We start from the raw sequence: 26373 nt of genomic DNA, 5'->3' as shown, positions 1-26373 counted from the left end.
ATGATAAACGGAGAAAAGATTGAAGTTGTCAAGGATATCATTTTACTTGGATCCACAATCAACACCCATGGAAGCAGCAGTCAAGAAATCAAAAGACGCATTGCATTGGACAAATCTGCTGCAAAAGACCTCTTTAAAGTGTTGAAAAGCAAAGATGTCACCTTGAAGACTAATGTGAGCCTGACCCAAGCCATGGTATTTTCAATTCATCATATGCATGCAAAAGCTGGACAATGAATAAGGAAGACTGAAGAATAATTGATGCCTCTGAATTGTGGTGTTGGCAAAGAATATTGAATACACCGTGAACTGCTAAAAGAATGAACAAATCTGTCTTGGAAGAAGCACAACCAGAACGCTTCTTAGAAGCAAGGATGGCAAGACTTCATCTCACATAATTTGAACATGTTGTCAGGAGGGATCAGTCCCTGGAGAGGGACATCACGCTTGGTAAAGTACACAGTGGCTGCAACAATGGGCTCAAACATAACAAAGATTGTGAGGATGGCGAAGGACTGGGCAATGTTTCACTCTGTGTACATAGGTTCGGTATGAGTCGGAACCAACTCGACAGCACCTAACAACAACAACATACTGAAATCATAGAAATTCATAATTTTCCACTCTTTTCAATAACTGCTGAAGTTCTTTATATAGGACATTCTCTCTCTCATTTTCCCCTATTCATCCCCCATGAACATTACACTAGGTTGGGAGTTATGAGACTTAGAATCTTTTCTCTGATCTGCTCTGTTATTTGGGGAAGTCAGCCACCTTGGACTTGCCTCAGTCTTCTGTAGATCTGTAAACTGGATAGAATTTATTCCTAGTCCCCAAAATTGGCTGTCCATCAGTACCAACCAGAGCTAAAGAATATCTTAAAAAACCCAGATACTCAGGACTTCAGTAGGTTTGAGGTAAGCTTTTGAGATCAATAATTCTTTTTTAAAATCTTCCCAGGTGTTGCTGAGCCATAGACAGGTTTGTAAATTAATAAGTTACATGATTTGAAAGTCCCTTTTAAACTCTGTGATTCAATAAAATAGTCTTGTTGGAAAAGGTTATGATTCAGAGCACATTCATTTTAGATTTATAAAAGACTTTGACTGCAATTAATTTAACCTTAACATTGAAACTACACTGAATAAGATGTCATTTGTCTTTGAAAATCTAGGAATGTTTAGTTCTATGAAATGGCTCACGTAATTATTATGAACATTAAAAAAAAGTTGCTGTCCAGTCAACTACAACTCAGGGTGACCCAGTGTGTTACAGAGTAGAACTACTCCATAGAGTTTTCTTGGCTGTAATCTTTACAAACGCAGTTCACCAGGCCTTTCTACTAAAGAGTTGCTGGGTGGATTTGAACCCCAACCTTTGAGTTACCAGCTGATGGCAAACTGCTTGCACCACCCAGACTCTATTATTAACATAAACACCATTATATACATATATATACATAGGGCCCATTAGTAGACATGTCTGTGATATGAAACATTTAATCCACATGTGCTAAAAAAATGCAACCATGTTTTATATAGTTTATGCAATCAATCTCAGTTTATAATCACAAATTTTATTTTATTTAGGCACAATGTACTTTTATGAACATTTTCTAACATATCAGATTCTCAATGACCATCTAATTTTTATTAAAGTGGTTTTCCTATTCCCCCCATCCCAATATGAATTAGCTGCAAAATATATATTCATATTTTTAAACTGACTGTTATTCTATATGGAGTTGTTGACATAAATAAACTAATAGGATTTTGAAAACTGTCTAAAACAGTAATTTAAAAATAATTAATAATAAACTCTTCTGGCTGATGGCACTGATGGTAATTAGGCTACTGAACCAATTGTATATTGATACCAGTTCTAGTTCATGCATTATTAAGAGCAAATTTCCTATTCACTACGGCTGGGGAGGAGCCTTGTGCAGTGGTTAAGAGCTTGGCTGCTAACCAAAAGGTCAGCAGTTCAAATCCACCAGCTGCTCCTTGTAAACCCTATGGGACAGTTCTACTTTGTCTTATAGGGTCACTATGAGTCGGAATCAACTCATTGGCAACGGGTTGTTTTGTTTTGGTTTGGTTTGGTTTGGTTTTTTGGTCTATGGCTGGGGAATATTCATTGTCATGAATGCCATATCATTCAGATACATTTTATGGGAAAGTTAAAACATAACTTGGTTTACATCATCGAGGTTATTATCTAATCGGCCAGAATCATTCTTGCTAACCCGTGTCCTTCTTGGTGTTTTTGGACGTGGATTATGCTTCCATAACTGGGAGTTCATAGTATAAAGTCCAGCCACTGCCAAGCCAGTTAACAGCCTCTGTGCAAACAGTCAAAGCCAATGGAAGGGCAATGAAAACTATAGCCTACATTGTTCTTGGAGCATTTATTCACAAGATAGCAGGGTAGTGGAACATCTGTGCTGGAGGTTGCTTTCTGTTCATATTGGCCTAACAGAACCAAACTTGAAGTGTGTTAAAAACAAAGAAAGCAGCAAGATTTTAAGTAATAAAACTGGTAAATCTTTGGTTTTTTCAATTTCTTTGTTGATTTTTTTCATTGTTCTCTTTAAAATTTTAATAATATGTCTTATAATATTTAGCTAGAGTTTTATTTATAATTATATATTTACTCTCTGACAATTTTGTAAAAGAGAATGGGTATTGTCTGGAACCAAAATTTAACCAAGAAGTATCATATCCAAGACATAGCATGTTGATGGTGGCGATAGTGACTATGAGAGATCCTCAAGGGAGGATGAAATTCATGGAAAAGCACATGGGTCAGTTTCTGCCTTCTCATCCAGAGATTCTCAATGCAGCGCTAAAATCTTAAAAATTCTGTGCTTTATTTTGTTTTAACAGGAAAGATAATTATTTATTTAGGTGACAGTTCTTTCAAATTGGGCAAGAAACTACCAGAGACCTCTACCAGAAAAGTAAGTTAAACATAAAAGAAACAGAGAATGACATAAGTTGATATTAATTTTAGAAAGATCACCCCAGAGGCAGAGTGAAGAATGAACTGGGGAAGGGTGAGAATTGAAGGAGAGAGACTATGTAAATTTAATCTTGCACTAAAGCAATGATGGTGGGAGTGGAAAGGATGGAATGAATTGGAGAGATTTTAAGGATGTATCAGCCATTGAGAACCAATTATATTTGGAGTACAAAAGGTGGGTTTTCTAGACTTCTAGCTTGGGAAAATGAGTAGATCGTAGTGCCATTCACCAAGACAGAAAATATAGGAAGAGCAGGAGGAGAGGATTTGGAAAATATGATCAATTTGTGTTAAAGCTAAGTTTGGACTGACTATTCACAAATCCTTTGTGGAAACATTCAGTGGTCAGTTATACACGTGTTTTTTTACTCAGGAGGGATATCTGGGGCAGAGGCAGATTTGGGAGTCATCAACATAGATGGACATAGTGGTCAACATATTCAACCAAGAAAGATATGGGCTGTAAAGGGTCTGCTAGAATTGACAGCAGTAATTGTTGACAACAGTAATTGGAGACCTTGGTAAAAGTAGTATCAGTTTAACAGCAACAGTAGAAATTAAATTTCAGAGGGTAGAAAAGAAAGCCGGAAGTGAGAAATTGAAAAGAACAGAGACTACTCTTAGGCAATGTGGCTGAAAAAGAAGGAAAGTGACATAAAATAGAACTAAGGGGGGCTCTTGACTGTGATAGAGTATGTTATGTATTTTTACAGGCTGAAGAGAAGACAATAGAGAAGGTAAATTTGAAAATGGAGGCAAAAAGGAATAAAATATGAAGCAATTTCCAAGATGAGACAGGAAGGAAGGGCATTCAAACTCTAGAGAATACATTAAGTTTAGAAGGAGGATAGAGATTTCTTTCAGTGAGTATGTGGTCAAACAATCCTAATCTCTCAGCTGATGTTTAGGATGATGATCCTGAGTCACCTAAGGAATGGATGTGTGCCAGGAAACTTTAATAAGCTCAGATGACTTAATTCTGAGATCAATCCCAGGAGGTTACATATCATTATCCCTATACCTCAGATTAAAACTCGATTAAAAGAAAAAAAAAAACCCTGAGATTCAGAAAGTTTAAGCGACTTCCCAAAAAAGTTGTAAAATGGTGAAACTAGAAGTCTAACCCTAGTCAATACCAAAGCCCATGTTCTTTACTCTCAATATGATGCCTAAATTATATTCATCATATTCTGCACTCTAATAAGACATATGAATATGTATAATATTTCAGAAAAATTATTATAAAATAGTTAAAACTTGAAACAAATCACTGTAGTGCTTAAAGGAATAAATCCTCAGCTAATTAAAAAAATATTTTTTTCTCCAAATGACTCACGGCCAGATGATTCTGGATAGACAAAATGATACTATATTTATCTCATTAAGTCAGTACAGATGTACCAAAATATTCAAACCATAAAATTCTTCTTACATGACACATATTTTTAACTTTTTCATATATCATTTTCTCGAATAAATTTGCTACATATTATTTCCTCGGAGAAAAACAAAATCAGTGGATTGCAGAGATATTTAAGGAATTCTATTCCATGACCTCCAAAGAATGAAATTATAGAACTCAATCTTACCTTTTTGTTCCTTGTAAAGCTATGATATTTTCCACTTGTCCTTTATGACACACTTCTGTATAATTTCTTCGGTTGTTTAGATCGCCAAGTACTATATTATAAAATCTATATTTGCTTTATATTTTCAAAGTTTTCTTAACTTTATCTAAGAAATACATTGAATCTCTATTTTCATTGTCTCCTAAGACCCATAGAAATGTGGTGACTTTAAGACGTGGTGCCTATGGTCAAAGAGAGCCACTTGCTGCCTCCCAATGTCTAAAAATAGAGTAAGTTTCTTAAAAGACCCACGAAATAAAACTTTATTTGTTGTTATTAATTATCTAATTTCTTAAAGTTTCCTTTGTTAAAGATGTAAGTAATAATTCAGCTGTTTTTCTAATATTATGATGAAGTATTTTTTATACTAAAATAAGTTTTTGCCTTCAATAGTCACCCTCGTCTTTTTACTTTTATTTCATATCATCCTTCTGAATTATAATTGTGCATTCTATTCTGGATGAAATCCTCTCATTTTCCTCCAAAATCTGGCTGGTAAACAAAAGCATGTAAGAGTATACATAAGAGGGAGCCTCAAAGCTTTTTATCTGTGGCTTTTCCTTTAAAATTATCCCTGGCTTTGGTAAACTGTGGGTTGTTATGGATGTTATTGTCTCAGCTAAACATAGACCCTAATTTAGATAATCATAGGATAAAACCCAAAGTGACGTATCGTTTCAAGTAAAATACTGATACCCCTTCATATAGACAGGGGTTGCAGAGGCACACTGCATTTAACATCCAACCAGTTGTCTCGGTATTGAACTCTGTTATTTCAGTTGTCAGTGTAAACAGAATCAGTGAAAAGCAAATCAGAAGGACTACAATGAAACTGTCTGATTTTTGTGTTTCCTCAAGCAAAATGCCTTATTAAGAAAAAAATCATTTTACTAAATACATCAAGATAATCAAGAATGCGTGGCATGTCTTTTATCCAAGAGAATCATGTCGTTGAACTTTGTATTCTTTATACCAATCCAGCAGGTTTGATTTAGTTCAAGACACATTTATTGAATGTTTTCTTCATGCAAAATGTTTTCTTCATGTAAGCGTATAACAACTAACTACATAATAATGTGTGATATAAAGTACAATAGTCCTCAATCTTGCTTTATTGATAAAGAACAAAAAAAAAAAAAGGTAAAGGAATCCAAACTGCCACAGTCTGAAGCAATCTTTTTCACATGGAAAATCCCCAGATGACTGCACACACTACCTTAACTAGACGCTGCCAAGCTGCATGATAATCGAGGGTAAAAAAAGTCATATGAAAATAGAGTTTATATAAATTTTATCACTACAATTATGTTAGTCAGCAATTTCATAATAAATGTTAACTAAGGGACTAAAATAAATCAAGGCTTTCAGTGTAATTTCAAATAAGTCACTGGCCAATCAGGCAAAACTAACCATTATCTTTCTACAAAATAGCTTTTCTGACTCACTTATTATTGAGCCTCCAGGTAATCTTATACTGAATCATTAGTAATCACTATGAATCGGAATCGACTCGATGTCAACGGGATGTGCTTATAACAGTCTGGAAAACACACAAAGGTAAATTCAAGAAGCTCAACTGCTAGTGTTCAGCACAATATTATGGACTTTGTTGTTAGTTACAGTCAAGACGATTCTGACTCATGGTGACCCCACGTGTTACAGAGAAGAATTGCTCCGTAGCGTTTTCTTGGCTATAATCTTAATGGAAGCAGATTGCCAGGCCCATCTTCTGGCTACCACTGGGTAGGTTCGAACCACGAACCTTTAGGTTAGCAGTCGGTCGCCATGAGTCAGAACCAACCCAATAGCAATGGGTTTGGTTTGGGTATTAGGGACTTAACCTGCTGGTGCACCCATATCCCAGTTGCTTTGAGAGTTGGCTGGTGGTGCCTCGCAGCTAACCCACCCTTGGAAAACTGTCCTCCAACAACTGACTGACTGGCACAGGGGTAATAACGGTGAGCCTTGCTTGAAAGATGGACTAACTCTGTGGTGTAAATTGTGCTTCTGAGTGTCCCCTTGTGATCAGAGTGAAGTTAATCTATGCTCATCCCTTCTCCTTTGTCCTTTCCTGCTTATTTCATTTCTGTTGATCTAAGATCACTGTCCAAATAAATCACATTCACCAAATTTCGATCTCACATTCTGCTTCCAAGGAACTCTACTTTAAACTCGGTGTGAAAAATGGCCAACTGAAGAGATACTGTGAAGGGCAAATAGGGAAAGAAAATGTTATCAGCAAGGTTTTTGAATAAAACTATGACATTGAGCACAATATACAATTCCAGTCCAATCTTTATTTTCTTTGTGATCTTGAGCAAATCACTGATTGTATTTGAAAGTCAGTTTCATCATTTTTAAAATGGAGAAAGTATCCCACCCTCCAAAATATAGTGGCAATGCTTTATTTAGATATTGGGAGAATTGAAACAATGTTAGTTCCCCTGCTCTGCCTTTAACTCTGAACTGCCTACCACTTTGCCAAGTGTTTTTTTCCTTTCTTTTCTTTTCTTTTCCTTCCTTCTAACCTCAAAATTTAGGAAGAATACATGTATTTTTTAATGTAATTGGATCGCAACAAAAAAATTTCTAATGTTTTAAATCAAGGTTTTACTAAAAGCTTTTTCTTTTTTTTTTTTTAAACTGGGACATTCCATGATTGTTCCTTCATGTCTAGATTGTACATTCTATAGATGGGACCATGTCTGTTAGAATCACCTTTGCATCATTAGTGTCCTTCCCAGAGTCTGGCACATAAACCCCAAAAAACCCAAATCTATTGCTGTCAAGGAGTTTCTGACTCATAGCGACCATATAGGACAGAGTAGAACTGCCCCAAAGGGTTTCCAAAAAGCGACTGACGGACTCGAACTACCAACCTTTTGGTTAGCAGCTGAGTTCTTAACCACTGCATCAGCAGGGCTCCATCTGGCACATAGTAAGTATATATGTGACTCAGTGGTGAGTTCTGGCAAAGCATCAAAGCCAGAGAGGGGTGGCAATGTAGCTTAATGTTAAAGCTGTGGGCTCCAAAGTCTTATAAAGTCTTTATTCTACCTTTTAGTAACTATGTGAATTTGTTACTTTCTTGAAACCTCATTTTTCTAATCTTTAAAACTGATCTAATAGTATGTTTCTCATAGGTTGTATAAGCATCAAATGAGATAATGCATATAAACCGCTTATTACAATCCTAAGGCACAGTGCTAAAAGAATATTAGTTAGTTAGAAGAAATTGTACTATTATAATCTGAAATTTAGACTCCACATATAAATCTATTGACAGGGTTTCTAATAGTGTAGTCATATTCAGATAAAATAATGTACTTGAAATGCATATTATTATTATTACTATTACTATTATTACAGTTGTTAAGAACTAATTATCAGAACAGTTTTCAGAGTTATAAGCTGGACAAAAGAAATTCCTGTAAGATTTTACGAAGTAGAATCTATAGAAAATTGATGGTAAATAAAGGGTAATTCAGAGCCAGGGTTAATACTGCATTGCCTGATTATCAGAGACAGAACAAGATTCAGCAATTAAGGAAAGAATCAGTCCCTAAGCAAAGTCTTGATCAAAGGACAGGTTATAAATTTAACCAACGTGGAAATAAATATCTGTCAGCTTTAGCCATTGTTTTCCCGCACAGCTATTTACTACACTAGCAACATAATTCTTTTCAATTAAAAATCTATTTAATAGTCTTCTCTCAAATGAGAAATAGCAATTATTACTAAACACCAGTTTTTTAAATGACAATTCCTTAAATAAATATATAAAGAGCACTTATATGGGAGAGTTGAGTTTGGTACTTGGATACAAAACTAACCATTTGTATAAGGCCAAAAAAAAAGAAGAAGAAGAAGAAAATACTCAAAAAAATTTAGTAAACTAATTTAATTTTAACGGAGTAACCAGGAAAAGCCCTGGTAGCACAGTGGTTAACAGCTCGGCTTCACCAGCCACTCGAATCTACCAGGCGCTCCTTGGAAACCCTATGAAGCAGTTCTACTTTGTCCCATAGGGTTGCTATAAGTCAGAATCAACTTGATGGCAACCAGTTTGGGATTTTTTTTTTTTTTTTTTTTTTTGTGGTTTTTAAACAGAAAGAAAAAAAGAAAACAATATTACTTGGAAAGCTATGCTAGACCATCAAAAATAGAAACTGTTACTGCCATTGCAAAATAATTAGGTATAATTGTAGATATTCCTCATAACATTTCTTGGCTATTTTTTAAATAAATGCTACATATCTACCCCTCTAGATTTCCAGTTCTGACTTACTCAACCCAAAAAGCTACATTCAAATTTCTTATCTGCTTAACTACTTAGAAAAAACCCTCAGTAAAGCATGATTTAGCATCATAATTTATTAAAATTGAATTTTTAAGAAGTGAAGAAATTTTCTGTATCTTACATAAAACCATCGTTAAATATCATTTTGTTGTTCAAGATTCTTCATGTTTAAGAATAATTTCCTTTCAGATGTTATCACCTAGAAAATATTTTACTCTCCTGATGAATTATTATGCTTCCTTTTATCAAGCAAAATATTATATGACTCATTGTATCAAAAGTACTATGATAAAAAGGAAAAAAATATTGACTTTATAGTGAAATAGACTCATAATTCATACTGCAGTGTGATCTCTTTGAATCTCAGTTCCCTCATCTATAAAATGGACATGATAATACCAATGCCAAAGGAAAAATGTAGGGATTAAACGAGGAAAGTGCCTAGTATAGTAGGAACTCATTAAATAAAAACGGGCCTTTGCCTTCTCCTTTCCTGATTCCCTCTAGATGACTGGGAAGTTGAGGGAGAAAAGTATTGCCTTATCACTGCCAGTAAAATAGACAGGTGATTCTTCCTCCTGCTATACCATTACAAATTTCTTTAGTGACCATGTGCTTTTAAGTATTCCCTTAAATCATTTTTGGAAACACCTAGAACCAAATTCATTACCCAAGGCAAGGTTAGATTCATCTAAAATTAGGCTCAGAGAGGTTGTGGGATATAAACTAAAGAACAAAGTAAATGAAAGAGCACTGGCTCTGCCACCTTATTAGCAGAAAATTCTGAGTAAATAACATAATCCACCTGTGTCTCTTTCTGCTTAGATGTTGATAATAATATCTGCCTAACTCACCCAAAGAGTTGTGAGAATCAAATTAGATGAGATAATGGCATGAAAGTATTTTTTAAAGGATAGATAAATGATGATTCAACTGTATTGTATTAGTTTCCTATTACTGCTGTAACAAAAACCATAAACTTGGATTAAAAAATGTATATTTATTATCTTACAGTTATGGAGGTCAAAGATCTAAAATCAAGGCGTTAACAGGGTTGCATTCCTTTTGGAGGCTTCAGGGGCGAATCTATTTCCTAATCCTTTCTAGCTTCTGGAGGCAACCTGCATTCCTTGGTTCGTGGCCCCTTCCTTCATCTTCAAAGCACATCACGTCCTCTTTTTCTGACTTTGATTCTCCTGCCTCCCTCTTTTAAGGACCTTGCAATTACATTGGGCCTACCCAGGTAATCCAGCATAATCTCCCCATTTTAAGATCCTAAATTTAATCACATCTGCAATGTCCCTTTTGTCATGTAAGGTAACATATTCATGTACAAAATCCTTTTACCATGTAAAAGGTAACATATTCACAGGTTCTGAGGATTGCGATATACACATCTTTCAGGAAGCATTTTTCAGCCTACCACAATCTGCCCTACAGGCCTCAAAGATTCACATCTGTCCCACATGCAAAATACATTTACCCCATTCCAAGTTCCTCAAAACTCTCAATCCATTAAAGTATCAACTCGAGTCCAAAATCTCATTTAAGACTCATCAGTTCATAAGTCCCAATTCCCACCATCTAAATCAGGTATGGGTGAGACTCTGGGTATGATCCATCCTGGGACAAAATTCCTCTCCAATTGTGAATCCATGAAACTTAAAAAACAAGTTACCTGTTCCCAAATAAAATGGTGGTACAGGCATAGGATAACAGTTATAGACATTCCCATTCAATAAAGGAGAAAATGGAAAGAAAAAAGGAGTCACTGGCCTCAAGCAATTTCAAAATGCAACTGAGCAAACTCTACAGGGTTTCAAGACTTTTGAATATTCCTCTGTAGCTTTGACTCCACCCTTTGGGCCAAAGGTTGTAAAAGAGACAGAAAGAGAATGATTATAAACTAGAAGTTTGCCGGATTCCCAAATTTCTACAGACAGGAAACAAGCTGATAAAACTACTCAGCTGCAAACATATGCTATCTTTGGAGGAAAAGGAAGGATTCCTTCAAAAGAGATGCCTTGGGCCAAAAGGGTGAACTACGAGCCCAGAGGGCAGAAAAGATACATTTAACCAAAAGTATATATATAAGAACGGCAACTAAGCACATGAACGATGCTCAGTATCATTAGTCACGAGGGAAATGTGCATTAAAACCACAAGATACCACTACATAACCACTAAAATGGCTATAATCAAGAAGTTAGATAATAACAAGTGTTGATAAGGATGTTGAACAATTTGAACTCCCATACATTACTGGTGGGATTATAAAACAGTATTTTGAAAAATAATTTGGCAGATTCTTATAAATTTAAACATACATTTACCATACAACCACAATTCTACTCCTAGGTATTTACCCAAGAGAAATGAAAACCTATGTCCCCATTAAGATGTGTACTCAAATGTTCACAGCAGCTTTATTTTAATAGCCCAAAACTGAAAACGACCTAAACGTCCATCAGATGGAATGGAGAAACAAACTGTAGTATATCCATACAAAAAAATATTATTTAGCAATATGAAAGAATGAAATACCAATACACTCAATAATGGGTGGATCTCTAAAGCATTATGCTAAGTGAAAGAAGCTGCACATAAAAGAATATATGCTCTATGAATCAATTTTATGAATTCAGAAAAGGCAAACCTATTATAATAGAATGCAAATCAGTAGTTACCAAGGGTCAGGGGTTGGGACAAGGAGACAGAATACAGAGGACTAGGGGAAATTCTGGAGTGACAGAAATGTTTTATATCATGATTTCGGTGGTGGCTACATAACGGTATACATGCGTCAAACTTATCTAATTGTAATCCTTAAAACTAGTAAGTTTTGTGGTATATAAATCATACTTCAAGGATTAAAAAACTCAAATTAATACCAAAATGAATTAGCACAATTATTTGTATAGTAACATTCTTACTAGCTTGCATTCTGATTTTCTTTCTAAGATAGAAGAGAGGAAGGAATTATACCAAGAACACTCATAACTGCCTTACAATCTGGATAGATCCATAGTAGTGTCTTCCTCACACGAATATGATCTGTTTCATATCTCCTTTATTCAAAGTGAGATTGTGGAGTGGGTGAATGGATGATGAAGAGGGGGAGACCAGTCACAGAGCTATTATAATAGCCCAAATGAGAGACTATGAAGGTCTTACACAGGACAAGCAGTAATTAGAATAGAAATGTGTGTTTACAATGCAAAAGATACATCAATGAGGTAAAATTGGCAGAAGTTTTCGTTTTTTAGGTGGAGATGTGATGTGATATGGTGTGATGTGGTAAGAAGTTTAAGATGAATCCTAAACTGAGATATAAACTTGCATTTGTTTCACCCTAAACAATGGTGATGGTCGCTGAGTCGATTTTGACTCATAGTGGGTCCAAGTGACAGATTAACATTACCTTATAGGGTTTTCTCGGCTGTAATCTTTACGGAGGAGCCCTGGTGGTATAGTGGTTAAGCACTAGGCTGCTAACCAACACATCAGCAGTCTGAACCCACCAGCCACTCCACAGGAGAAAGATGTGGCAGTCTGCTTCCGTAAAGATTACAGCCTTGGAAACCCTATCGGGTAGTTCTACTCTGTCCTATAGGGTCGCTATGAGTCAGAATCAACTTGACAGCAATAGGTTTGTTTTTTGTCTTATTGAAACTTATATAAATGGATATGAAGGGTAGAGTGAACAAGGTAGTAGAAAGAGGCAGAAATCCCTTTGCCAATTCTCTCTAGCATCTTTAAATTGGAAGAAAATTTCCTGGGATCTTATGAACTACATAAAATTGCTGTTTTGTAGGTTGTTATTATTGTTGTTAGGTGTCATCGAGTCTATTTCAACTTACAGTGACAACATACGAGACAGCAGAACTGTCCAATAGGGTTTTCTAGGCTGTAATCTTTACATAAGTAGAGTGTCAGGTCTTTTCTTCCGCAGAGCTGCTGGGTGGGTTTCTACTACCAACCTTTTGGTTAGCAGCCAAGCACTTAACTATTGAGCTCCTTGTTTTGTAGGTGAAAATCGTCAAATATCATCAGTTTCATATGATACAAAAGAAGGAATTCATGGAGAAAGTTGTTCTGCACATGAAGCTATAAGAAAACTGAATGAATCTTAGAAGGGAGTTGGTAGGAATACATACATCCCCCAGAAAAACTTTTCTGAGCTAGTTTATACCATGACCAAAAACTAAACCAAGGTTGAAAGGACAGATGGGCATCAATCTAACAATAACCCAAAAAAAACCCATTGCCAGCGAGTCGATTCCTACTCATAGTGACTCTAGAGGACAGAGAAGAACTGCCCCATGGGGCTTCTAAGGCTGTAACCTTTACAGAAGCAGACTGCAACATCTCTTTCCCATGGAGCAAGCCGGTAGATTCCAACGGCCGACATTGCAGTTAGAACTTACCCACTGTGCCACCAGGGCTCCTTTCTCACAACAGCAAGCACTTAATGGATGTTCTCTTTACCTCCCTAGAAGCTTTTGGGGTGAGCTAGAGTGAGATTATCCTCCTTTCTAGTCCCAGGGGAAGTATTTTTGTATGAAAAATAAGTTCATCACAATTAATTTTGCTTCTTTAAAAAAGTGCTCCCTTAGTTAATCTAACCCAATTAAAAATTTATTGAGGCATTAGTTTCAATATTTATAAAAATTTTAGTAAATTATATATTTTAACTATCAGAATCCCTTTATTTGCCTTCCTATGCAGGCATATCTAGCATTTACATTTGGCATTTATCTGGCAAAGTCATTCTTTTGTAAGTCACGTGACCCAAATGATGTATTTTAAGACATTTATAATAGTTGTATTAAATTTTAAAATGCTTTTGATCAGAGTGACACAAGAAACCAGGATCACCAGCTAGTCAGTGAAATTTAACAGATTGCTGTCACTTGGTCCTGCGTTATTCTATTTCTGTTCCCATCACTTTGCTAAGAAAAAACAAGGAAAGAAAAAGAAAAAAAAAATGTTTCTTTAGAAAACAGAACCTATTTCAGGGCAAAATGACATACAATCAACTCTTATGTTCCCTTCTGTTCCTCGGAGCAGGTGACAGTAATGTCCGAACTAGGAAAGCAGAATGGAAGGAATCATTTAAGTGGGGTTCTAATCAAAAGCTTCCAGGAAAAATCCAGGTAATTAAATTGAAGAACCCAAAAATAATAATAATAAGGTTTCTTTTGACATAACAAGGGGTGGCTTTACAATTTTTCAAAGCTCAAAAGCTTACCAAGATTTACTCTGTTCCAGTTCGAATAAGAAACACAAAATGCTGAGTAAATTTGTGTGCAATCTGTTTGCTGCTCTGAAAGAAAAGTAAATATTTGTAGCATTTATAAAGCATGCTACAGAATCATTTAACTGAAGGAAGAGGCTCTGAATGGCATCTCTTTTCTAACTGCATCAACAGCTGCCTTTTGGGTAGAAGTTTGGCTGAACTATTTTGCCTTCCTGGAGACCGTGTTTACTTTGAACGGTCCAAGGAATTTGCACAGAGTGGAGATAACATCTGTTACCAAGGTGTGTGGAAAGCATCTATTCCAATTGCTCTTCAGTAAGGGAATCTGGCACTTATTTAGAAAAGTAGAAAGAAAGAAAACAACTTTGAAAAATTGCATGACATAATGATATCCTAAATATGAATGGCTAAATATGCTAGTGAACTAAATGGTTGACACAGCTGTTGACTGGAAGTGACTTAGCAAAAATAGTTCATGAATATTTGGAATAAAGCAAGAAATACTTTTAAAGTCATAATTTTTTTATAAATTATGTGACTTCTTAACACTATAAAAATTTTATTCCAGTAAGCTAGGATAGATGCAATTTGGGTCTAAGAGTAAACAGTATAATGAAGACGAGTTGTGTACACAACCACTGATTTACATATTTTATGCTTCATAAATCCCTCATAGAGATTTAACGGAATTTGAACTCAAATTGCACTTACTCTATAAAAGGTTAGCCCAGTCTTCTTTTTCCATCACATTTCTATCTTTAGTGGCCGCATTTTTAGTGATCTGATGCTCTGTAGTTGCTCCCTAGACCTCAAACTAAGGCACTGGGGGCTCCATTCCTGCCTACTGTACCCCAATTAAGAAGCCCTGGTGGCACAGTGGTTAAAGCACTCGGCTGCTAACCGAAAGGTCAGCAGTTCAAATACACCAGTGGCTTCCCAGAAGAATGATGTGGCAGTCTGCTTCCTTAAAGATTTACAGCCTTGGAAACCTTATGCGGCAGTTCTACTCTGTTCTATAGGGTCGCTATGATGACAGTGGGTGGGTACCCCAATAACTGAATGTGATCTTGTCCTTCAAGCACAGCTCTTAGCTTTCTATTCAACAGCTATATCTGACCAACAAAGTCATGTGCTCTAACCAAATTAGGGATTAGAAGAAAGTAGAGAGTAATGTTAACTAGCAAAGCATGGTTCCAGTTAGAGGCTATGAGGGCCTATCATCCAAACGGTAAGGAGGAGAGAAAAAAGAGATTAAAGAGATTATGGACAAATAGATTTAACAGAATCCATTAAAGTGGTTTTAATCTGTCACAGGAGCCCTGGTGGTGCAGTGGTTAAGTGTTCGGCTGCTAACGAAAAGGCTGGTAGTTCAAATCAACCAGCCACTCCTTGGACCCTATGGGGCAGTTCCATTCTGTCCTATAGGGTTGCTATGAGTTGGAGTCGACTCGACGGCAACAGGTTTGGTTTCTTAGTTTTACCCAGCAAAAACTATTGAGTAGTTGTAATCTGGAGTCAAAAAGGCTGCAAGGTTGATATTGGAGAGGGCAACTAAAAAGTTTAAGTCTAAACGTAGACCACCCACATACCTGTTAAAAACTTGTTGCCGTTGAATTGATTCCGACCCAAAGCTACCCTACAGGACAGAGTAAACCTGACCCATAGGGTTTCCAAGGAGTGGCTGGTGGATTCGAACTGCCGACCTTTTGGTTAACAGCCAAACGCTTAACACTGCACCACCAGGGCTCCATACGTACACACATACGCACACTAGAAAAAAAAAATGGAGAATTTTTAGGTAAGGGTTAAAGAGGCTGAAAAGTTGACACTGAAGAGAGTATCAGAAAGTACGAGTCCAAACAGCTTCACGAGATCAGGCATGATTCAAGTGACCATCTGTCCCAAGGAATTAAATCTGGTGAGTAAGGAACAGATCAAAGGATTCCAAGGTACTGTTGTTTCATAACTGTATTCCAATTGTGATCATTTATCACACTTTAATCAAGCCACTAATATTTCTCACTTTGATCACAGCATTATTCTTTTAACTGACTGGTCTCTGTGTTTCTACTCTTGTTCTACTCCAGTTTATTCTCCATAAAGCAGAAGGATTCTTTTAAAATACAGATAAGATCATGTCGTATCTCTGCACAAAACCATCCAATGACTTCCCATCATAATTATAATAAAATCTGAACTCTTCACCATAGCCTACAAGGATCCTACATAATCTGGCCTCTGCCTACCTTCAGCTCATTCAATTTTCTCTAGGCATTGGCCTTTTTCTTATTTCTTGACCGTTTATCCGTATACTTAGAGCTTTGCCCTTGTTGGTCCCTCAGCCAGGAAAGCACTTTCCCTAGATGGAGATTTGGCTTGATCCCTTGGGAGAGATCTTCTCTGATCACCTCATTTTAAAAGACCTTCATCCCTACTCCTGCTCACACAGTCAATCTCTAAACATTTATTCTTATTTTATTTTTGTTCATAGTACTTATCTCCACTGGGACACGCACTATTTATTTGTTTATTTCTTTCTCCTCCACTAACATATATATGACCAGGGAATTTGTGGAATCAATTGCTTTCTTCCAGGAGCCAAAAAGAATTTCTGGACAATAGGAAATACTCAATACATATTACTTGATTAGTAAATGAATGAAAAATATGAAAGACCTATGGATTTGTTCCATCTTAAAGAAGAAGAGCTGGAAGATCCTGACCAGATAGTAGAGACTGGATATCATGTAGTTCAGAGTGCTAGAGGGAAACAAGAGTGAAAACAAGCCCAGTAGCTGTCACAGAGCCATGGAATCATGACTGTTCTAACTCCTACCTAGGTGTTAGAGACAAAGCTATAGATATACTACCTTTATTAGTCATAATTCCTAAGGAGCAGGGGCAGGTCTGGGCCTCCTGGCTGTCAGGGCAGGGTGGGGGCTAAGGTAGGAGGAAATATTAATATATCTAGCTCTGTGGAAATTCTGATGGCAGAAACAGATGAGCAAAGAGAAGCCCAACTTTTTTGAAAGCGGACTGCTGTTGATTTTCCCAGCATTCTCCCCTTCTCTTCAATATTCTAGAAGTTTTCAGAATTTCATTAATGACAGAGGCCTTTCCGATAGTTCCCTCATGCCTGGAAAGTAAGAACAGAGTCAAGGGAGAATAGAAATATGTGTTTTGTGAAGAGTTGTGTCAGAGTAGTAGGTTGGTGAAATCACAGGCTGGGGTTCAACAGTAGATCCAATAAGTTGAACAGGGGTATGGTCTCCTTACTCACATTAACAGGGGATATGGTTGAGAAATTTTATTACTACTCAAATCATACACATCATTAATATTTCATACTAGATTTATCTCCAGTCCCTTTCGAGTCCTAAGAGGTGAGAGTGATTACTTGTTATATATGGGTTATGATGTCTTTAAGAAACAATACTAGTTGTGTGACTACTGTAAATGATCCATAGTTAAGAAACAATATGATATACAAGGCCAGTTTTTTAAAAAAACAATTAAAAACCTGCTCATAAATCATATCTGACTCCAGTTACATCATAAAAATAATCAAACCTAACTAACTGAAGTGCATGCCCATTAATGAAGGCAGTAAAGCTTAAGATAGTTTCTCCCCCTGTCAAAATCATGATTTAAAATATGATCCTTTAGTCAAAGCGCTGGCAATAAAAATATATTTTACTCATTGCTCTAGATATTATTTTTACAGGGCTAAGGATACAAAAAATACAGTGTCCCATAATAACAAGAAAGTTGCCCACCACAAATAACAGAAAATTAAAACAAAAATACAGGTGACTTTTTGTAAAGGAAGGAATGACAGAAGAAAGGATTGGGGAAGGGGGAGGGAGAAAAAGAGATGTAAATATTAAGAGCTAAATAAATACTAGAGACATTGCTATCTTTCCTTTTTATGAACATTTTTCAGAAACGTACGACTGTGAGAATTTCACATGGTTTGGAAATGCACGTGCGGAAGAAAGATGTGAGGAAATGGAAGGAAAAGTAGAGCTTGGAAACACAGAGGGGTTCAATGAAGACTGGGTGAAATATAGAGACCTAGTTTTACTTTTTCCCAGTTTTCCCAACATTATCTCACAAATCTTTTCAAAGTTTAGATTTTGGCTTTGATATTGTTGGGGAAAAGTCATTTAAAAATAATATCTACTCTCAACCTGGAAAACCTCTGCACAAAAATAAAAGAGAAAGAAAAGTTTCATTATTCAATAAGCATTAAACTAGAACAGGATGCATCAGGCAGAAAGAAATCTTATTCTTTACATAGCTGAGTGGATACAACTCATTACATTCATCTTTAAGATAAAATCACTAATTTTCCAGTATTATTATGGCAGGATACCTGAAGTTATGCTAATCTCCTCCCAGGAAACCAAGAAGTAAGGGTTTGATCTTCCTTAATGATTACATTTCTAAAGAGATAGCCCCAGGGTCCTTGAAGAAACAGCCTTGATTTACACACTTTTCAGAAAGACAAAGGTTTTGCCATTACAAGTTCTCTAAAGTGAATTCTGAAAGAATAGGCAGGAGGGGAGTTTCTTCCCTTATTTTCAACAACTCAAAAAACAAAACCCATTGCTATGGAGTCGATTCCAATTCATAGTGACCCTACAGACAGAGTAGAACTGCCCCCATAGAGTTTCCAAGAAACACCAGTGGATTCAAACTGCCGACATTTTGGTTAGCAGCCGTAGCTCTTAACCACTACACCACTAGGGTTTCCTATTTTCAACAGGGAGAATTAAAACTTCTTATTTTCAATTTGTATTTATCTGTACAAGAACGCGTCTCTATTTTTTGTCATTCTTTTTATTATATCACTCTTTATTATTATTGTTTATATTATTTGTTTCTTATTTCTATACTCTGTCGATCTTTTCCCAGTTTTTTATTCTGAATTCTTGGTTTTCGTATTCTTTCCCTTTTCTTGTTTTTAGAAAAACATATTTAAAGCTATGAAGTTCCCTTTAAGTACTACTTTTGCTTTCTCTCCCGAATTTTGACGTCGGATTTTTTGCTATATTTTTTATTTTCAATTAGTAATTTTATTACACTAAATTAAAGAACATAAATTCAAAGATATTATTTTATGGAATTTAGTGAAGCTTTTATTATATTCTATTGGCCTATTTTTGTAAATATTCAGTGTATGCTTAAATAATGTGTATTCTGTTAGGCATAGAGTTTTCACTATATATATCCCTAATAACTCAATTTTTTAATTGGACATAATCCCAGTGTCCCTACTTAAATTTTTGTTTATTTGATCTATCACTTTCTGAGAAGAGCACGCTAATATTTTCAACTACAGTTACTGGTTTATCCATATTTCCTAGCAATTCTGCCAGTTGCTTTAAATAATTCAAGGCTATATTATTGAGTACATGTATGTTCATATTGATTATATATCCTGGTTCTTTTTTTTTTCTCCTCTTTATCATTGTAAAACGCTCTCCTTTAGAAGGAGAATATAGAATGGTAGATAAAATACAGCCTTTAAAACAAGATATCTTGGGTTCAAATCTTGGCTCTATTGCACTATCTTTGCCATCTTTTCAACTAGTACCATTTTTATAAGAGTAACTTGGTTTTTCTGCCTACAGTTAATCTACCTTAATTTTTCATATTTCCAATTGCTATATGATCTTATGGAGCTCTGGTGGCACAGTGGTTAAGAGCTTGGTTGGTAACCAAAATGTTGGCAGTTTAAATCCACCAGTCGCTTCTTGGAAAGTCTATGGGGCAGTTCTACTCTGTCCTATAGGGTTGCTATGAGTCAGAATTGACTTGACAGCAACTGGTATGTGATCTTGGCAAGTAGTTTAACTTATGAATTTCTAGTTTCTTTATCTGTAACATGGAATATCAATATTGCTCTCATAGAATTATTTCAAGAATTAAATGAGGTATCGTAGATAAAGTATTTATCATGGCTTCTAACATGTGGTAGTTAAACACCACTGTCTTTTCTCACCTAATCTCTTTGCTTGAAATACCTTTACCTAGCCTAGCCCGAGTAGCTCAATAAAACTGAGATCTCAAAACTCAAAGATAAAGGAGCTGAAATCCAATAGAAATCATACCTTAGGCTCTGTGAGATTGGTGAGGGAAACAGTGGACGCAAGGGGTCCTTGTGGGTGCTGACATATGGTCAGTGACAAGCCACGAGGTCAGTCAGAGATCTTCTGCGGATCCCACTTTTCTGACATCAGAACTGTAGAAGAAAAATCTGGTCAATAAGTCAATTAGAGTTAAAAGTTTTATTGGGCAGAAATAAACTTGTTTGCCAGGAGAGAGCACACTTCCAGAGAGATAAGCTCATCACATTACAGTTTTGATTAGCTTATACACAATACAAAATGTTAGGTTTTCATTCACTTAATCCACAAGTGTCGGCTTGGATTGGTTTATTAAGTTTGCCTGTTTGAATTCTATAGGCTAGTTATGGCTTATCTAATTATTTAAACTTTCCCAGAACTGTCTTTATCATGAGTTTTGGTTTCTGGGAACCAAGAATTAAGTTTAAACATGGGGGAGGGCATTTTCTTTAACACCTATAACTCATTTTTTCAACTAATTTTGAGGGCACTCCTCTCCACCAGGATAACCAATCACTCTTTCCTTTGAAACCTACACCTTGAACATGCTTCAGTAATAATTCTGTGACTATGTTTATGTGTCTTACTCCACTTGGATGACTGAAAGTTCTGCATGGAAAAGTTTGTAACTTCCTTATGCATATTTTTACCTCTAGAGCCTAGCACAATAACTGGCAACTTGTTTAGGGGTGTACATTTTTATAACGTGAATGAATGAATTGTCTGATTGGTCTAGAATAGCATCATACAAGAACTTTCTGCAGTGATGAAAATGTTCTATATCTGTGCTACCCAATACGACAGTCAATAGTCACATGTAGCTATTCAGTGCTTAAAATGAGGTTAGTGTGACTAAGGAACTGAACTGTCAATTTTATTTAATTTTAATTAATTTTCTATTTAATTAAAATAGCCATATGTGGCTAGAGGCTACTATACTAGATAGTGCAGGTCTTGAAAATTTATGTTGTAAATTGTATAGGTTACTAACTCTCTAATAGCTTCCTATCTCACTTACAGTAAAAACCAAAGTTCTTACAATGACCTAAAAGGACCTATACAGTAGGACTCCTCCATTCACATTCCCTTCCTGATCTTCTTTCTCTCCCACTTCTCTCCACAGCAGCCACACTGGTCTACATGATTGCACACTCTCACCTCCAGGTCTTTCACTGTTGTTCTCTCTGCCTGAAAACTCTTACCTTAGGTATCTCTATGGCTACCTCTCTCACTTCCTTCAAGTCTTTATTAAAGTGAATGAAGGCTTCTGAGTAAAGGCTTCATAGTCCACTTACCAAACTCTTTCACCTCCTCTCCCACACACTCTCCCTCTTCCCTGCTTATTTTTTCTCCATAGGATTCCCATTGTCTAATGTACTCTACCTTTTTTTCACCTTGTTTATTGTCTATGACCACCTACTAGAATTATGCTTAAGACAGCGGAGACCATTTTTCTGTTTCGTTCATTACGGTATCCCTAGCTGCTAGAATAATGTTTTATATTTTGAGTCTGCCCAAAATTTTCTGTCCAAATTCAATAAGATAAGCTTTTATGAATTTCAGAGTTCCAAAATCACAAAGGGAAGCCCTAAAAAAATGGCATGAACAAATTGAAACTTTAGTGAGGCTGGTTTATATAGCCCTATCCTATTATACTTAGAGACTTCACTTCTATTAAAATTTTTCTATAGCCATCTGGAAATTTAGAACTGAAACTGGAATGGATTTTGATTTTGAAGATAGTTCTCTTAAGTGAACAGCAACTTTGCATCTATGTTCTCTTGAATTTTAGATTTATTGCCTGCATACCTTTAAGGGTGGTATGATTATATCATTGCAGATACATTCTGAGTTCCATGGCACACTGTGTTCAGCTTTTATGGTATAACTTCTTTTTTTCTTTTTGCAGCTGGTACAGTATTTCTCATTTCAACTCATCCCCTCCCTTTCTCCTGAAACCTACTCCAAATGCAGCCTCATCAAGCATGCAAAAGACATTAAGAACAATAAGATGTATCCACTTCCCCTACTATTATTCTTATCCAAGTGTTTAGGGAAAGCTCAAATACCCAGCTGGCTCAGGAGCTGTGTTAGTCACACTTTTGGCTGATTCAGCCCTGAGCAAGTAAGGCTTCTGTCTTGTCCTGGAACACTGACATGCAGCTTGACTCATTAAAATGAAACACCTGGGTTAGAGGAAATAAAGACCCCTTGAAATGTAGGCATGGGGAAAAAAATGATACATCTTGAACTTTATCCAAATTTTAAACATTCAACCAGAGTTAGTAGATAACATAAATATGAAAAAGAATTGTGGGAGTGATTATGTACTCCATCCATTACCTATGGTTTACGAATATATTTTGCAAAGTAATTCTTTTCAGCCTACAATGGAAACTCCTCCTATGGGAAAGTTAAAAAAATACTAAATCCCATGGACATGCCTATTTAAAACAGAAAAGTAATTGACTGGCTTCCCTATCTTGAGGTTCTATTATTATTATTAATAATAAGAAAGCAAGAATGATAGTTATTAGAGGGTAGAGCGGACACAGCCTCTCTGAAACCTTTACAGGCTGAATACAGTGCAATAAAATAGGAAGAGCCAGCCTCAGGCACGAGGACACTGAGTTCCAGTCCCATCTATGACACCATGAACTACTCTGATTTAGGCAGGTTTGCTTACATTTTTTCTGTTTCTCAGTTTTCTCCACCTAAAAATGAAGAGATTAGACTGTATCAGAGTTTTCTAAACTTTTGAATGCTAGTTAAACTTACAAAAACTTCTCAAATACTTCCACAGAATATTAATTGAACTATTAAAATTTGCCAATTAATAAAATGTAAAAGAGAAAAAGTGACTCCAATAATGAAATGGAGAAAATAATGAAGTTTCAACAGAAGAAAACATTCCTTGATGGTTACGGGGGTGGGGAGGGAGGGTGAGGGTTATTCACTAACTAGATAGTAGATAAGAATCATCTTAGGTAAAGGGAAGGACAGCACACACTACAGGGGAAGCCAGCACAACTGGACTAAGCCAAAGCTAAGAAGTTTCCTCAATACAATCAAATACTTTGAGAGACAGAGTAGCAGGGATGTGGGGTCTGGGGACCATGCTTTCAGGGGACATCTATGTCAACTGGCATAACAAAGCTTATTAAGAAAATGTTCTGCATCCTACTTTGGTGAGTGGCGTCTGGGGTCTTAAAAGCTTGCAATCGGCCATCTAAGATGCATCAATTGGTCCCAACCACTTGGAGTAAAGGAGAACGAAGAACACCAAAGACACAAGGAAAGTATTGGCCCAAGAGACAGAATGGGCCACATAAACCAGAGACTTCATCAGCCTGACACCAGAAGAACTAGATGATGCCCAGCTACCACCAATGAACATCCTGACAGGGAACACAGCAGAGGGTCCCTGATGGAGCAGTAGAACGATGGGATGCAGAACTCAAATTCTAGTAAGAAGACCAGACTTAATGGTCTGACTAAGACTGGAGGCACCACAGAAAGCATGGCCCCTGGTCTCTCCATCACCCCAGAACTAAAACAATTTCCGAGGCCAACTCTTCAGACAGGTATTGGACTGGACTGTGGGACACAAAGTGATACTTGTGAAGAATGTGCCTCTTAGACAAGTAGATACAAGAGACCAAAGGGGAGGCTTCTGTCCAGAGGTGAGATGGGAAGGCAGAGAAAGTTAGGAGCTGGTTGAATGTTCATTGGGAATCAGGGGCAGAGGGGAGGAGTGTGCTGTCGCAGAATGGGGTGAGCAGTTGGGGTCTCATAACAATGTATGTAAAAACAAAAAAAATCTATATGGGAGACTAACTTGAAATGTAAACTTCATTTAATTACAACAATAAAATTTTTGTTAAAAAAAATAATGACGTTTCATTTTACTTGGATCCACAGTCAATGCCCATGGAAGCAGCATTCAAGAAATCAAATGACGTACTGCATTCGGCAAACCTGCTGCAAAAGAACTCTTTAAAGTGTTAAAAAGCAAAGATGTCACTTTAAGGACTAAGATGTGCCTAATCCAAGCCATGGTATTTTCAATCACCTCATATGCATGCAAAAGCTGGACAATGAATAAGGAAGATGGAAGAAGAATTGATGCCTTTGAATTACAGTGTTGGCAAAGAATATTGAATACACCACAGGCTTCCAGAAGAATGAACAAATCTGTGTTGGAAGAAGTACAGTCAGAATGCTCCTCAGAAGGGAGGATTTCGAGAGTTCATCTCACATATTTTGGACATGTTATCAGGAGGGACCAGTCCCTGGAGAAAGACATCATGCTTGGTAAAGCAGAATGTCAGCCAAAAAGAGGAAGACCCTCAATGAGATGGACTGACACAGTGGCTGCAACAATGGGCTCAAACATAGCAATGATTTTGAAGATGGCGCAGGACCAGGTAGCGTTTCCTTCTGTTGTACCTACAGTTGATATGAGTCGGAAACGACTCCATGGCACTTAACAAGAGCAACGAATTCTCAACAATGAGATTTCTTCTTCTTTTTTTATGTATTCTTCCTTTAGTCTTTCCAAAAGTAATGATTGTATATTCACATTTTATAAACTTTAGGTTGACTGAGCTGTTGATAAAACTGTTTCCTACTGCTATGACTAAATTGTTTACTTTGGCTCCCTCATTAAATGGCTGGTTTCGTGAGTGTTCTAATAGAGTCCCTGGTACACTGTAAGCACCCCAAAAATATTCATAAACAAAATCAATAAATTAATCAACTGCCTTTCTCAAATCTTCTAGCCTCTCATCTAAATTCTCAAATACAAAAAATCAAACGAAATACCACAAGTCCATTCAGAAAGGAAACAAAGGGGCAGAGGTGAAGATGTTGACAGGCATTATATCTTTTTAAAAAGTTCGCTAATTTGCTACCAGAAAACTAGAAGTTTTCTTTCCAAATATTTCAGCTTAAAAAATGTGATTTTTAGCTATGTATTTAACAAAATCACACTGCAGCAAAATGGCTCAGGCACCCTATAAAGTTTATAATGAAGGGATTTTATCTGTTGATGGTGAAAAGACAGGTTGCTCGGAATACTCCACCCTTTTAATGGTTTCTGTATAATGAAAACATCTGGAAGAACTGTCCTTTTTCCAAGTCTAATGCTCTTTCCTCTTGCGATCCTTCATGCCACTTGATGAAGATTTCCTGGCAAAACTAGCCTAAAGCAAAACTGTGGCACTGAGAAAGTTTGGGCTCCTCAACCTCTACCCTCTGATTTCTGCACCCTGCTCACACTCCCTCCTCCATCAGGCTCCCGGTGCCACAGGGCACCAACCTGGTCACCCCAGCCTCACTGCCACTCCCTTTTCTCCCCTCTCCACATAAACAGATACTGCACACACACACAAATACACATCTCTTTAAGTGTGAGATTCTCTTTGCCAGAGTTAATTTACTTTTTTTAAAATCAAAGCATACCTGCAGATGGTAAAAATCAAGTAGTTTAGAGGAATTTATAATGAAAATCAATTCCCTGTTTTAATTCTAGTTCTTCTTTCTAGAGGCAGACTTGTAAATTTTTCTGGGTTTGGCTGCTATACTCTGATTTGTTTTCTTTTTTTTTTTTTTTAATCCTTTCTACACATTATCAATTTACTTCATGCTTTAATCTCCAAGAACTTGTTTTACACTACTTCTCACGTCTTCTCTTCCCACCACCCAATATATTTCCATCACATCTCTAGTTCCTCTATGATTTATTTACATTGTAAAAGTGGAAGGGTCGTCATTCTACAGTTATAACATGTATTATTATGCAGCCGTGAAAAACTATGTTTGTGAGGAAGAGTTCCTGGCATAGGAAAAGATTCATCACCTAAAGTGAAAATTTTAAAAAATTATATATGAATATGTATGATTTGAATTGTATAGCAATACATAGACTCTATACAATAAAATGACAGAAAAGAAATATAAAATAGAGGTAATAATGTTTATCTCTGACGAACAAGATTATAAGTAATTTTATTTTCTTCTTAACATTTCTGT

The 26373-nt window shown here is 36.4% G+C and overlaps 1 pseudogene; it reads left to right on the top strand.

Annotated features, from left to right (window-relative positions):
* The first annotated feature begins 13973 nt into the window (after nt 1–13973).
* LOC101354852 (non-histone chromosomal protein HMG-14 pseudogene) overlaps nt 13974–26373 on the top strand; it is a 33541-nt pseudogene continuing 21141 nt past the window's right edge.

The sequence above is a fragment of the Trichechus manatus genome, unplaced genomic scaffold (assembly GCF_000243295.1).
Source record: "Trichechus manatus latirostris isolate Lorelei unplaced genomic scaffold, TriManLat1.0 scaffold00085, whole genome shotgun sequence".
Taxonomy (NCBI): Eukaryota; Metazoa; Chordata; class Mammalia; order Sirenia; family Trichechidae; genus Trichechus; species Trichechus manatus.
The sequence above is the reverse complement of the archived record's forward strand: the minus strand, read 5'-3'. Positions and strand labels throughout refer to the sequence as shown.